Raw genomic sequence first — 13620 nt, forward strand, 5'->3', positions numbered from 1 at the left:
TGGGATAATTGTAACTCCCTCTTGACGAAGATAGGCCACCATCTCTACTACTACTTTTGTGAAGACCCTGGGGGCCGAGGAGATACCGAAGGGAAGGGCCACATATTGAAAGTGATGGATTGATCCGTCTTGACCCTTTATAGCAAATCTTAGATACCTCTGAGAGAGATGATGAATGGGGACGTGGTAGTAGGCGTCCTTTAAATCGATCGATGACATGAACGCCCCCTTCTGGATCAGGGGAATTATGGATGGGATTGTTTCCATCCTGAACCTCCTGTATAGAATGGACTTGTTTAGGGGTTTTAAGTTTATAATGGTGCGAAAGGATTGGTCTGGCTTTTTTATTAAAAAAAGGCTGGAATAAAACCCTCTCCTTTCCTCTGGGATAGGGACCCTTTGAATCACCCCTAGGTCCAAGAGGTCTTGGACGCCCTGCCAAATCCTTGGAAGTTCTGACCTGCGCTGGGGTGAGATGCAGAATCTTCTTGGGGGGACTGATGCGAATTCTATCTTGTAGCCCTGAGAGATTACATTTAGAACCCAGGGATTTGAAGTTACCTGTTTCCAGGAAGATAGAAAACCCATCAGTCGCCCCCCTACTCTGGCGTCACTGCTGTTTGTTTGGTCTATTTTGGGGGTTGAGGATGAAGCCTCTTCCTCTCCCTCCTTTGGGATAGCTCCATCGGCCAGTTTTCCCTTTCCCCCTGTAGGATCTCTGCTGAGGCTGGAATTGACAAAAGGGCTTCTTTTTAGAGTCTTTCTCCTCTGGGAACCCCTTTTTCTTGTCTGCTGCCCCCTCTAGGATCTTATCCAGAGTGGGACCGAAGACAAATTCCCCTGAGAAGGGGATGGAGCAGAGTTTAGCCTTGGAAGCCTTGTCCCCGGACCAGGCCTTCATCCATAACGCCTGCCGGGCTGCATTAGAAAGAGCCGCATCCTTGGCTGAGAAGCGGATCGACTCTGCAGAAGCATCGGCCAGAAATGCTGTGGCGGAGCGTAGAAGAGGGAGCGAGTCTCTGATCTCTTCTCTTGGGGTTTTATTTTTCAGGTGTACGTCCAACTCCCCTAGCCATATATACATTGCTCTAGCAACAGAAGTAGCAGCGATATTAGTCTTGACCCCAAACATGGCTGATTCCCAGGATTTTTTTAGGAGCCCGTCCGCCTTTCTATCCATAGGATCGCTCAACTGTGAGGAGTCTTCAAAGGGTAGAGCGGTCTTCTTTACTACCTTAGCCACTTGTAGATCTACTTTAGGGGTCTGATTGTAAAGTTTGCATTCAGTCGGATCAAAGCAGAGTCTGTTTCTGAACTCCTTAGGAACGCCTAACCTTTTCTCCGGGTCTGACCATTCCTCCATTATCATCTCCTTTATATTTTCATTAATGGGAAAAACTATAGAGGATTTAGATCTAAGGCCCCCAAACATTTCGTCTTGTACCGTACGAGGTTTAGGGGTATCCTCGATACCCATTGTGGATCTAACTGCTCTCAGCAGCTCCTCCATTTCATCAGCGGAGAAGAAATATTTTTTATCCTCGTCCGGAATTTCCCCGTCAGACAAGGGTTCCTCATTAGGAAATTGTCTGGATGAGGTGGAAGCCACTTCAACATCCTCGCTCTCAGAGGAGGAGATAGCGGACAACTTGCGTTTCTTGGAGGGGATAGGAGTACTAGCGGGGGCTGTCAGGGTGGCTAAAGAGGACTTGATTTCGTCCGCAATAAAAGATTTCATTTCAGACAGAATATCTGGCTGTTCTTCTTTCCAAATTTCCGATGTGCAAGATTTGCACAACCTTTTTTTGTAGTTCTCAGGGAGACGCTTAGAGCAAGCGCAGCATTTTAGGAGTCTGGACTTTGGCTTTGACTCCTTGCTGCCCTGGAGTGAGGAAGCAACCAGATATGCCAATTAGAATTTCAATGACAAAAGACTGAAATATATACCCCCCAGAAGGGGACTCACGGTACTGGCAGTAGTGGGATCGGGGCCTTCCTGGCGGGGAGCAGGTGTCTCAGACATCGCGGTGCAGCAGGCAAGAGCTGGAGGGAACCGCGGTCTACTTCCCTTTTCAAATTTCCCGGCGTCTGACGTCATCAAGCTGCGCCTCTAGTGACGGCAAGAGCCGGCGCCACACGAGCCTATGAGAGGATGCGTGCGGCGTCCGGCCTGCCTCCTGAGCGCTCCATGCGCCGCACCTGCTCCCCCAGCCGGTCACAAGCGCACAGCATGCGGAGGAAGAACGCCGCCCACCGCACGCCCGCGCGCCCGCGAATCCGGCACCCCCGACTGCTTCCCTAAGGAGGGAAGGAAGTACGAGAGGTATGGGGGAGGACCACAGGCCTCAGCATAGGCCGAGACGAGGGTCCTCGATGCTCCAAGCTGGCCAGCCTTAGCCCATGCCGCGGGAGGCCAGCTGGAGAACCTGCAAAGTAAAAACTAACGATGTAATCCTCCTTGAGGAGGATCCTCCCCACGTGTTGGCCCCTGTAGGGGCAGGAAAGCACTGAGGAGGTGGAGGGGTGGGGGGTTCTTAAACTCTCTATGTGTTCCTGCCCCTACAGAGGTCAAGGGTCAATCTCAATGTGGGCCGTCATGGTGGATGAAATGGAAAATTGAAATTTCTAAATTGTTTCTCCATCTGCCATTAACTCTTGTGGAACACCTAAAGGGTTAACAAAGTTTGTAAACCCAGTTTTGAATACCTTGAGGGGTGTACTTTCTTAGATGGAGTCACTTTTTTGAAATTTCTATTCTAGGGGTGCAACAGGGGGCTTCAAATGGGACATGGTATAAACAAAACCAGTCCTGCAAAATCTGCCTTCCAAAACCCATATGGTGTTCCCCTCCTTCTATGTCCTGCCGTTTGGCCAAACAGTAGTTTACGACCACATATGGGGTGTTTCTGCAAACTACAGAATCAGGGCAACCCATTTTGAGTTTTGTTTGGCAGTTAACCCTTGTTTTACTCCTGGAAAAAATTGATTATATTGGAAAATTTTCCCAAAAATAGAAATTTCTAAATTGTTTCTCCATCTGCCATTAACTCTTGTGGAAGACCTAAAGGGTTAATAAAGTTTGAAAAAACAGTTTTGAATACCTTGAGGGGTGTAGTTTCTAGAATGGGGTCATTTTTGGGAGGTTTCTATTATCTAAGCCTCACAATATGACTGCAAACCTGAACTGGTCCATAAAAAGTGGGATTTTGAAGATTTCTGAAAAATTTCAAAATTTGCTTCTAAACTTCTAAGCCTTGTAACATCCCCAAAAAATAAAATATCATTCCCAAAATGCTACACACATGAAGTAGACATATGGGGAATGTAAAGCCATCACAATTTTTGGGGGTATTACTATGTATTACAGAAGTAGAGAAACTGAAACTTTGAAATTTGCTAATTTTTCAAAAAAAATTGTAAAAATTTTATTTTTTTGTTCAAAAAAATTAACTTTTTTGACCCAATTTTAGCAGTGTCATGAAGTACAATATGTGACGAAAAAACAATCTCAGAACGGCCTGGGTAAGTCAAAGCGTTTTAAAGTTATGAGCACTTAAAGGGACACTGGGCAGATTTGCAAAAAATGGCCAAGTCCTTAAGGTGAAATAGGGCTGAGTCCTTAAGGGGTTAAAGTATACCTTGATGGCATACAGCATTACTACTATGTTCAACACCCCAATCAGCCGTCTCTTTTTTCAGCGCATCCCATCGAAGCATTGTTAAGAGGAATTCAGAAAGTGACGGACGAAATTTAGCCTACTCGTCAGCCAGTGTCAGGTCAGATGTTTAGGTCATTATCTGACTTGTTGCAAAACGAACCCTTCGGCCATACTGTTAGTTTATTGATTAAAACAGCTATGTATTTTAATTTCTATGGTTTCCTTAGGCCGAGTGAATTTACCTGTTCAGCATTGCTGAAAGCTTTCTTACAAAAAGGTCAGCTTGTGTGGTGGGACTCATGTTATATTTTAACCTTGGATTTGTTAAAAACATCTCAGCCTGGGAAACTAGTAGAGGTAAAATACTTTGCCACAGGTAACAATTGGTGCCCAGTCAGGGTCTTTCATGAGTGGTTAGAGTTAGTCAAAGATGCTCCAGGGGAGTCGCCGTTGTTAGCCATTAACCTCTTAAGGACATAGGGCGTACAGGTACGCCCTTGTGCCCTGGTACTTAAGGACACAGGGCGTACATGTACGCCCTGTGTATTTCTGATCACTGCCGTGCGGCTGGCAGTGATCGGAACCCGGTGCCTGCTCAAATCATTGGGTTGCGGGTGCGGTGCGGGAGGCGGGCGGTGCGGCAGGCGGGATCGCGATCCCCCGCCCGCCTCCCATTGCGTAATCGTTGGCGTCTAGTGGGTATACCAGGGTGCCAGCACATTGCTGGCACCCTGGTATAAACGGCTGACATCGGTGATGCGATGTCAGCCGTTTAACCCTTTCCATACAGCGGTCCGTACGGACCGCTGTATGGAAAAGGTTAACAGCGCAGGGAGCTCCCTCCTTCTCCCATCGGGGGGCTGCTGTGCCTTTGCAGCCCCTCCGAATGGAGAGGGAGAGAGCCTCCAGGCAGCCCCCCAAGCCCCGTCCTTACCCTTCCCCGTCTGCGCAGTTCTGACCATAACTGAGCAGACGGGGAAGGTTCCCATGGCAACAGGACGCCTTCTCAGGCGTCCTGCTGTCCATGGTGCTGGACAGATCTGTGCTGAAAGGCATAGATCTGTTCAGACAAAGTGTAAAATACAGTACAGTACTATATATTGTACTGTACTGTATTATACAGACATTAGACCCACTGGATCTTCAAGAACCAAGTGGGTCTGGGTCAAAAAGAAAGTGAAAAAAAGTGAAAATAAAGTAAAAATCAAAAAACACATTTATCACTGATTAAAAATTAAAAAAATGAAATTCCCTACACATGTTTGGTATCGTCGCGTCCGTAACGACCTGATCTATAAAACGGTCATGTTACTTTACCCAAACGGTGAATGACATAAAAATAAAAAATTAAAAACTATGATGAAATTGAAATTTTGCCCACCTTACTTCCCCAAAAAGTTAATAAAAGTGATCAAAAAAGTTGTATGTACTCCAAAATTGTAACAATCAAACCGTCATCTCATCCCGCAAAAATCATACCCTACCCAAGATAATCGCCCCAAAACTGAAAAAACTATGGCTCTTAGACTATGGAAACACTAAAACATGATTTTTTTTGTTTCAAAAATGAAATCATTGTGTAAAACTTACATAAATAAAAAAAAGTATACATATTGGGTATCGCCGCGTCTGTATCGACCGGCTCTATAAAAATATCACATGAACAAACCCCTCAGGTGACCACCGTAAAAAAAAAAATAAAAAAAAAAAAAAAGGTGTAAAAAAAGCAATTTTTTGTCATCTTACTTCACAAAAAGTGTAACAGCAAGCGATCAAAAAGTCATATGCACCCCAAAATAGTGCCAATAAAACCGTAATCTCATCCCGCAAAAAATGAGACCCTACTTGAGATAATCGCCCAAAAACTAAAAAAAAACTATGGCTCTTAGACTATGGAGACACTAAAACTTTTTTTTGTTTTAAAAATTAATTCATTGTGTAAAACTTACATAAATAAAAAAAATTGTATACATATTAGGTATCGCCGCGTCCGTGACAACCTGCTCTATAAAATTACCACATGATCTAACCTGTCAGATGAATGTTGTAAATAACAAAAAAAAAACGGTGCCAAAAAAGCTATTTCTTGTTACCTTGCCGCACAAAAAGTGTAATATAGAGCAACCAAAAATCATATGTACCCTAAACTAGTACCAACAAAACTGCCACCCTATCCCAGAGTTTCTAAAATGGGGTCACTTTTTTGGAGTTTCTACTCTAGGGGTGCATCAGGGGGGCTTCAAATGGGACATGGTGTCAATAAAAACAGTCCAGCAAAATCTGCCTTCCAAAAACCATATGGCATCCCTTTCCTTCTGCGCCCTGCCGTGTGCCCGTACAGCAGTTTACGACCACATATGGGGTGTTTCTGTAAACTACAGAATCAGGGCCATAAATAATGAGTTTTGTTTGGCTGTTAACCCTTGCTTTGTAACTGGAAAAAAAATATTAAAATGGAAAATCTGCCAAAAAAGTGAAATTTTGAAATTGTATCTCTATTTTCCATTAAATCTTGTGCAACACCTAAAGGGTTAACAAACTTTGTAAATTCAGTTTTGAATACCTTGAGGGGTGTAGTTTCTTAGATGGGGTCACTTTTTTGGAGTTTCTACTCTAGGGTGCATCAGGGGGGCTTCAAATGGGACTGTCCAGCAAAACCTGCCTTCCAAAAACCATACAGCGCACCTTTCACTCTACGCCCCGCTGTGTGGCCGTACAGTAGTTTACGGCCACATATGGGGTGTTTCTGTAAATGGCAGAGTCAGGGCAATAAATATACAGTCTTGTTTGGCTGTTAACCCTTGCTTTGTTAGTGGAAAAAATGGGTTAAAATGGAAAATTAGGCAAAAAAATGAAATTCTCAAATTTCATCCCCATTTGCCAATAACTCTTGTGCAACACCTAAAGGGTTAATGAAGTTAGTAAAATCAGTTTTGAATACCTTGAGGGGTGTAGTTTCTTAGATGGGGTCACTTTTATGGAGTTTCTACTCTAGGGGTGCATCAGGGGGCTTCAAATGGGACATGGTGTCAAAAAAACAGTCCAGCAAAACCTGCCTTCCAAAAACCATATGGCGCACCTTTCACTCTATGCCCCGCTGTGTGGCCGTACAGTAGTTTACGGCCACATATGGGGTGTTTCTGTAAACGGCAGAGTCAGGGCAATAAATATACAGTCTTGTTTGGCTGTTAACCCTTGCTTTGTTAGTGGAAAAAATGGGTTAAAATGGAAAATTAGCCAAAAAAATGAAATTCTCAAATTTCATTACCATTTGCCAATAACTCTTGTGCAACACCTAAAGGGTTAACAAAGTTTGTAAAATCAGTTTTGAATACCTTGAGGGGTGTAGTTTATAGAATGGGGTCATTTTTGGGTGGTTTCTATTATGTAAGCCTCGCAAAGTGACTTCAGAGCTGTAGTGGTCCCTAAAAATTGGGTTTTTGTAAATTTCTGAAAAATTTCAAGATTTGCTTCTAAACTTCTAAGCCTTGTAACATCCCCAAAAAATAAAATATCATTCCCAAAATAATTCAAACATGAAGTAAACATATGGGGAATGTAAAGGCATCACAATTTTTAGGGGTATTACTATGTATTACAGAAGTAGAGAAACTGAAACTTAGAAATTTGCTAATTTTTCCAAATTTTTGTTAAATTAGGTATTTTTTGGTGCAAAAAAAATATTTTTTTTAACTTCATTTTACCAGTGTCATGAAGTACAATATGTGACGAAAAAAACAATCTCAGAACGGCCTGGATAAGTCAAAGCGTTTTAAAGTTATCAGCACTTATAGTGACACTGGTCAGATTTGCAAAAAATGGCCTGGTCCTAAGGTGTAAAAAGGCTGTGTCCTTAAGGGGTTAATGGCGCCCCCTTAGTACTCAGACCTTCATGAAGTACAGTCGCATTTTGTTAGTCAATATGGGGGTGAATCCTATGTCGATATCTGGCCACTCTTTTAGAATTAGAGCAGCGTCCGCTGCTTCAAAAAATAACATCTCGGTGCATATCATTAAGAGGTCAGGTGGAAATCATCCTGTTATTTAAGATATATTCCAGACCCTCATCATGAAATGTCTCTTGCTTTTCAGAAACTGGTCATGTAATAACTGTTTAAATAAATATTTCTGAACCTACGGTCTGATCGTTTTGCCCCTTTAGGTTTCCCCACTACTACAGCAGTTATGGCATAACTCAACTGCTAAGCATAGCTAGGGTGAGGTAGGTCAGGTACGTTTCTGATAGCCGATCTTACCACAAATTACCTTTAAAAATCACTAGACTCATGATATACTTGGGTTGGATAGAAATGCATTCAGATGGGTTGTAGGGCATTTCCTGGGCACTGCTCCATTGCAGAATGATTGGTTTTCTCCTGCATAATAATAAACTACTTGAAGGGGTTGTCCCATGAAAAATATTCTACAGTTTTCAAATCAGCACCTGGATCTGAATACTTTTGTAATTGCATGTAATTAAAAATATTGTATAGCCACTGAGTTATTCAATAAAATGTGTCTGTATAGTGCCACTTCATTTCTTATTACTTTGACTTGCTCATTAAGAAGGCCGCACATGCTCAGTTTCATCTTTCAACTGCCTCCTGAGCTGTGATAAGGAGAGAGCCGAGACACGCCCCCTGAGCTGCAATAGGGAGAGCTGAGACACGCCTCCTGAGCTGCAGCAGAAAAGTCACTCCCCTTGAGCTGCCAGCTTGATATAAATCTAGCAAAGTAATGAATTGGGAGATCTCTGGATCCATACAAGGTACAGGGCTGGTTCTAGATTTGTTAGAGAGAGATTGGTCCTGGACTATATGATATCTGATTTTAATTTTTTTACATTATTCATGGGATAACCCCTTTAATAAGCCATATAACACACTTTTGGAACCCCTCATGTGGGAAGGAAGAGGCCGTTGGAAATGTTTCATCTCACCGCCAGGCCCCATCTGTATATACCACTTTACTGACATGACCTTTGAATTACATCCCGATTCCCTGTATGTTCCCCCCTTCAACTGCTGCTGCCCTACCCCACCCCCCAGTTTGTATTTGAGCAGTAGGACTACATCGGATGACATAAGTCCTGGCACCTAAACATTATTATGGCACATCTTCGGCAGGCTTTTCCGACCAACTCTTCCAGGAGACCAAGAGGTCATCCCTTTTCTGGATGTTCCAGGGAGTTGGCAAATATGTTATTTACCAAGCTATGAAAAGACTGACATATAATGAGTGCCGAAGAACTTAGCAAAGAGTGTTCATATTAACACAAAGCACAGGCTTTTATAGACTGTTTTATAGCATCGAAAACCAGGTGCTAAAGTGCTGGCTTTTTCACTGGTGTGCATGCAGCTTTATGGAATGCAAGATTAAGAGCGCTTTTAGACATTTGTGAATGTGAAGTAAAAGCAAAGAAACCGTAGTCTCACGCATTACTAAAACTAAAGTACACATGTGGCCATGTACTATCCACTGTACTAAAGGTAGGGAAGATCCATCGGATTACACATGTCTGCATACGGGTATTCAAAAGTTCATGCCAGTAGTACAACTAGTTAAAGGGTTGTGGCAAGACTGAAACTAATCCTCTACAAATTGGTGGGACCCTCACCATACATGAGAATGAGGGTCTCATGTCTCCCATGAACAGAGCCACATGCACGCTGCCACTGTATTCAACTCTATAGGACTGCTGGAGATAACGGAATCCAGCAGCAATCCAACAGACTGAACAGGGCTTCAACGTGCATGCTCGACTGTGGATCCATTCACATTACTGATGGGGATCCTATTCAGACACTTATAACTTTGCTCAACCCATGTAATTATGTTATCAGTTATTTAAAATCCACAGTAGACAGACAGGCCAACAGATGGATAGATAGATAGATAGATGGATATGATATTATGTTATGAGTTATTTAAAATCTACTGTAGAAAGACATATATTAGATCGATCGATAGAGATAATGAAAGATGGAAAGATAGATAGATAGATATGCAATAGATTGACAGATGGATAGACAGATAGATAGAGAGACTCACTTTAGGAGACTGTCTGATCTCTGCCCAGACTTCACCTCCATGGAGGAGGAAGAGAGACTCTCCATACTGCTGGGGGAAGAGGAGATCACAGCGGCCACAGCAGCACAATATATTACTGATACAAACGCAAAAACACAAAATGCAATCGCACTCTGCAACCAGCGCTCTGCCCTGCCTTTATGCTGGATGTTGAATAAGGCATTGGTGTACATTTTGGCCAAAGCGTAATAAGCCACTCACCACGTCAAGGTCGCCTTAATGAGTGGTCCCCAACACTAGTTCCTACCTTTTATGGGCCATGACAGCCACACAAAGTCCAGGGAGCGCAGGTATATTACTGCCTGCCATAGACTGAGAGGAGCCTGATCTACCATAAACTCCTATACCCCCACCCTGTATATGTCCCCATCCCCCAACCCTACCCAATTATTTCCCACTTGCTTTGGCAATGCTAAAATGTATTTAGTCCTGCCAATAAAGCTGATTTGATTTGATTTGATATGAGATAGATAGATTCTGTTCTTTTCTGTATGGCATTGTCTGTACATTGTTAGTCCACCATTCCATTAGTTGCTAAGCCATTAGTGGGAATCTGACATTACAATCCCTGGGATGGTCATAAACTTTATTTCGCTCCAACCTAAAATTTCACAATTGACTGCATTCAAGCACAGTTTCTCGCCAGCCCTTAAAACTCACAGAAGAGCGAGAAACTGAGATGTAACAAAATAATGGTTCAACAGGGTCAAGAAAAATCCATTACTTGTTACTCTCCCGCCATTGCTGTGGGAGAAACAAGTTCAGCTTTGATCACAGTGTTCTGTCTATGTCAGCGCTGCCGTCCTCGGGACAATGCAATCTACAGGTCAGGAGGGCACCTGCACATTTTTGGTCTGTATAGTGACTAATTAAATTCCCCCAATAAAGTAAGAAGTGTAGAGTGTATTACTGATCGTATGATAATTGTCCTCTCTGTCCTCACACACATCACGTCTCAACTACAAACAGCAAATAGTTCATTGAATTTAATCATTGAATCTAATAACCCGAAAATTAATCTCTTAAACTAACGAGAGGCCTAAAAATACAAACCAGCACTCAATGATATACAGTGTATTCGGGGAACTCATTATTTATACAAATCATTGAAAAATGTGTTTTTATGCTCACTTTTTAGCTGTATATTTCAAGGTTCATGGTATCTGTAGGTAGCTACTAGAGGTAAGCGAATCAAACTTCTGTCACCGTACAGCATTCAAATGTATGTACTTCGTGGAGGCAATATTCGTTAAGTCCGAACTTGTGCGAGACAGAAGTCGGCTTCGGTACTGGCTGGTACCTTAGCTTCAGATTCACGTTTTTAAATGTATTTAAATATGTAAAATCGAAGGCCGAAGTTATTTACTGAAGTGTCACGCAACTTCGGACTCAAACTATTTTGCCTACGCAAAGCACATACATTTTAATGCTGTATGGGGACAGGTCTCCATACCACATTAAAACAAAGTTTTTGAACCAATCGACTTCAGATCTTGGTTCCGAAGCTCGATTCGATCCCCCCTAGTAGCTACCTATAATGATTCCTTTACATGGGCTGACATAGCATGCAATTATCAGGAAGGAACCATGCATTCCTATAACTGCTTGCTCTTCAGAGGAGGTGAGAGCTGCATTCACGTGCAGCAATCAGCTCCGCTGTATGAAGGCAAGTGATTGCTGCTTCGATCTCTCATCCTCATAGAAAATCATTGTTTCCAGGCAGCAGGTCGCTGTTTAGACAGAATGATCTGCTGCCCAAAAATGTTGATTTAGGTGTCTGCACCAGTGATGCTCTCATTCACCGGGTGATTGGCAGCCCTGGTCAACCATCGGGAATGAGCGTTCCTAGGGGTGCTCCTTCCTAATCATTGAACTTGTTGGCCGATGTAAAGTAGCTTTAATGGGGTATTTTACTGTCGGGACACTCACCGATCACCCTGTACTCAGTAGAGCCCCCCGAATTGAACAGAGTGGCAGGTCAGGCATGTGCACTGCTACTCTATTCCTTTCCAAGCAGTTTCGGAGATGGAGAACGTGGCGAATGTGGCGTAATTTTAGTGATAGAGTTAGTGTGCCTCAGTATTAAAGGCAGGTGTCAAATATCGCTGTGTGCATTACAATCCGTTCTGCTGGCTGTAGCATTATGTTGCGTCCGTAATATAGACAGGCTCTGCTCTACTATTCAGCAACGATGAGCTTTGTGAGGACAGTCAGTAGTTACAGGCATGACCAGATTTGAAGGATAGGTCCGCTGTGGAGCACATGTTGCAAGAGCTCAAGGACATGCGCAAGAGACAGGTGAGGGTGACACAAGTGACAACCAAACATTTGTAGACGATTATGTAGCCAAATGAAGAGGTGGAATCATCATCATCAGGGCTTGAGGGTGGCAGTGTGCCCATTAAGCAGCAGGGTGGCTGTGTGCCCTTGAGACAACAGGGTGCCAGCATGCCCTTGAGACAGCAGGGTAGCATTGTGCCTGTGAGACAGCATGGTGGAAGCAGTGGGAAGTCTGGAGCCAAATGTGGGAGGGGTACACCATCTGCAACTTGGGAGACTACCTGTGAGGAACCAGTGGTGGATCCAGAGCCTGGTCTCGGGAGGGGCACTTCCAGATTATTTTCTGTCCGCCGCCACAAAACAATGGTGCTTATAGAACAGACTACACAGTGTAGCGGTATACTGTATATTGTGTGGCACAGTGTATGCTATATGTGTATAACATAAACATATTTCACATAAAAACTCCCCTTTACTTGGCTTGGCCCTTGGGGATCACGGACGCCACTTCACTTTGGCTGACGGGCTCGGTGGAGCTGATGTTGCGTTTTATTCTAATGAGAAATATTTCATAATAAAGATTTGGAGAAGGGGCAGAGGGATAGCAGAGCAGGGAGAGGCTGGTGCTGCTACTAGGGAGTTATGCCATGGGGGAGTAATAAAGCCCACCATAATGCCCCCCCAGTATAAATAATTCTCCTTATAATGTGACAGTGCAAAAAAGAAATAAAAAATACCCCCTTGTAATGCCCCGAGTTGAGCTAATGTCCCCATAGTGCCTCCATAATGTGCCAGTATAAAATACCCCTATATAGTGCCCCAAGTAAATGCCCCCATAGTGCTCCTCTCGGCCCTTCCTCCTAGTGCCCCCATAATGTACGAGTATAAAATTCCCCATATATAGTTCCCCAGTAGATGCCCTCAGTGTCCCCCATAATTTGCAAGTATAAAATACCCCTTATTAGTGACCCCCATAGATGACCCCATAGTACTTCTCTCCCCACTTCCCCATAGTACCAACCATAATGTGTCCCAGTATAAAATGCTACTGTACAGAGCACCCCATATAAAATACCTCTTCTTTGTGGCTTAAGTAGAAGCCCCTATAGTGCCCACCAATAATGTGCCAGTAATATGTGCCCCCATAGATGCGCCCCAATCATGTGCCAGTAACAAGAGCCCCCCAATCATGTGCCAGTAAGATGTGCCCCCATAGATGCGCCCCTGTAACAGTCCTACAGGCTCACCTGAGTCAGAGGACAGCTGGCTGGAGGTAGGAGTGGCGCCCAGTGGCTAGGACCGCAGGCAGGTAGTAGTTGCAGGAAGTCTGGCAGAGGTGTAGTCGGTAGGCAGGCGGTGGGTCAGGGCAGGCGGCAGTAAGCGTGGTCAGACAATCCGGATGGCAACGGTGGTAGCAGTTCAGTAGGTAGGGGCAAAGCAGAAGAGTAGTCGGTAGACAATTCCTGGTCAGCAGTGGACTTCCAGTAGTAGCAAGAGCAGCAGATGAGGAGAAGCTTGATCAAGGCTCAGGAGCTCAATAATCAGCAAGCTAGAGTGCAAGGGGCTGGACTTATATAGGGAAGTACCAGGT

General features: G+C 43.8%; 1 protein-coding gene across 1 annotated transcript in view; it reads left to right on the forward strand.

Annotated features, from left to right (window-relative positions):
- HRH1 (histamine receptor H1) overlaps window positions 1-13620 on the forward strand; it is a 294062-nt gene that overhangs the window by 88971 nt on the left and 191471 nt on the right. The window lies entirely within an intron of this gene.

Source organism: Bufo gargarizans, chromosome 7 (genome assembly GCF_014858855.1).
Source record: "Bufo gargarizans isolate SCDJY-AF-19 chromosome 7, ASM1485885v1, whole genome shotgun sequence".
NCBI lineage: Eukaryota > Metazoa > Chordata > Amphibia > Anura > Bufonidae > Bufo > Bufo gargarizans.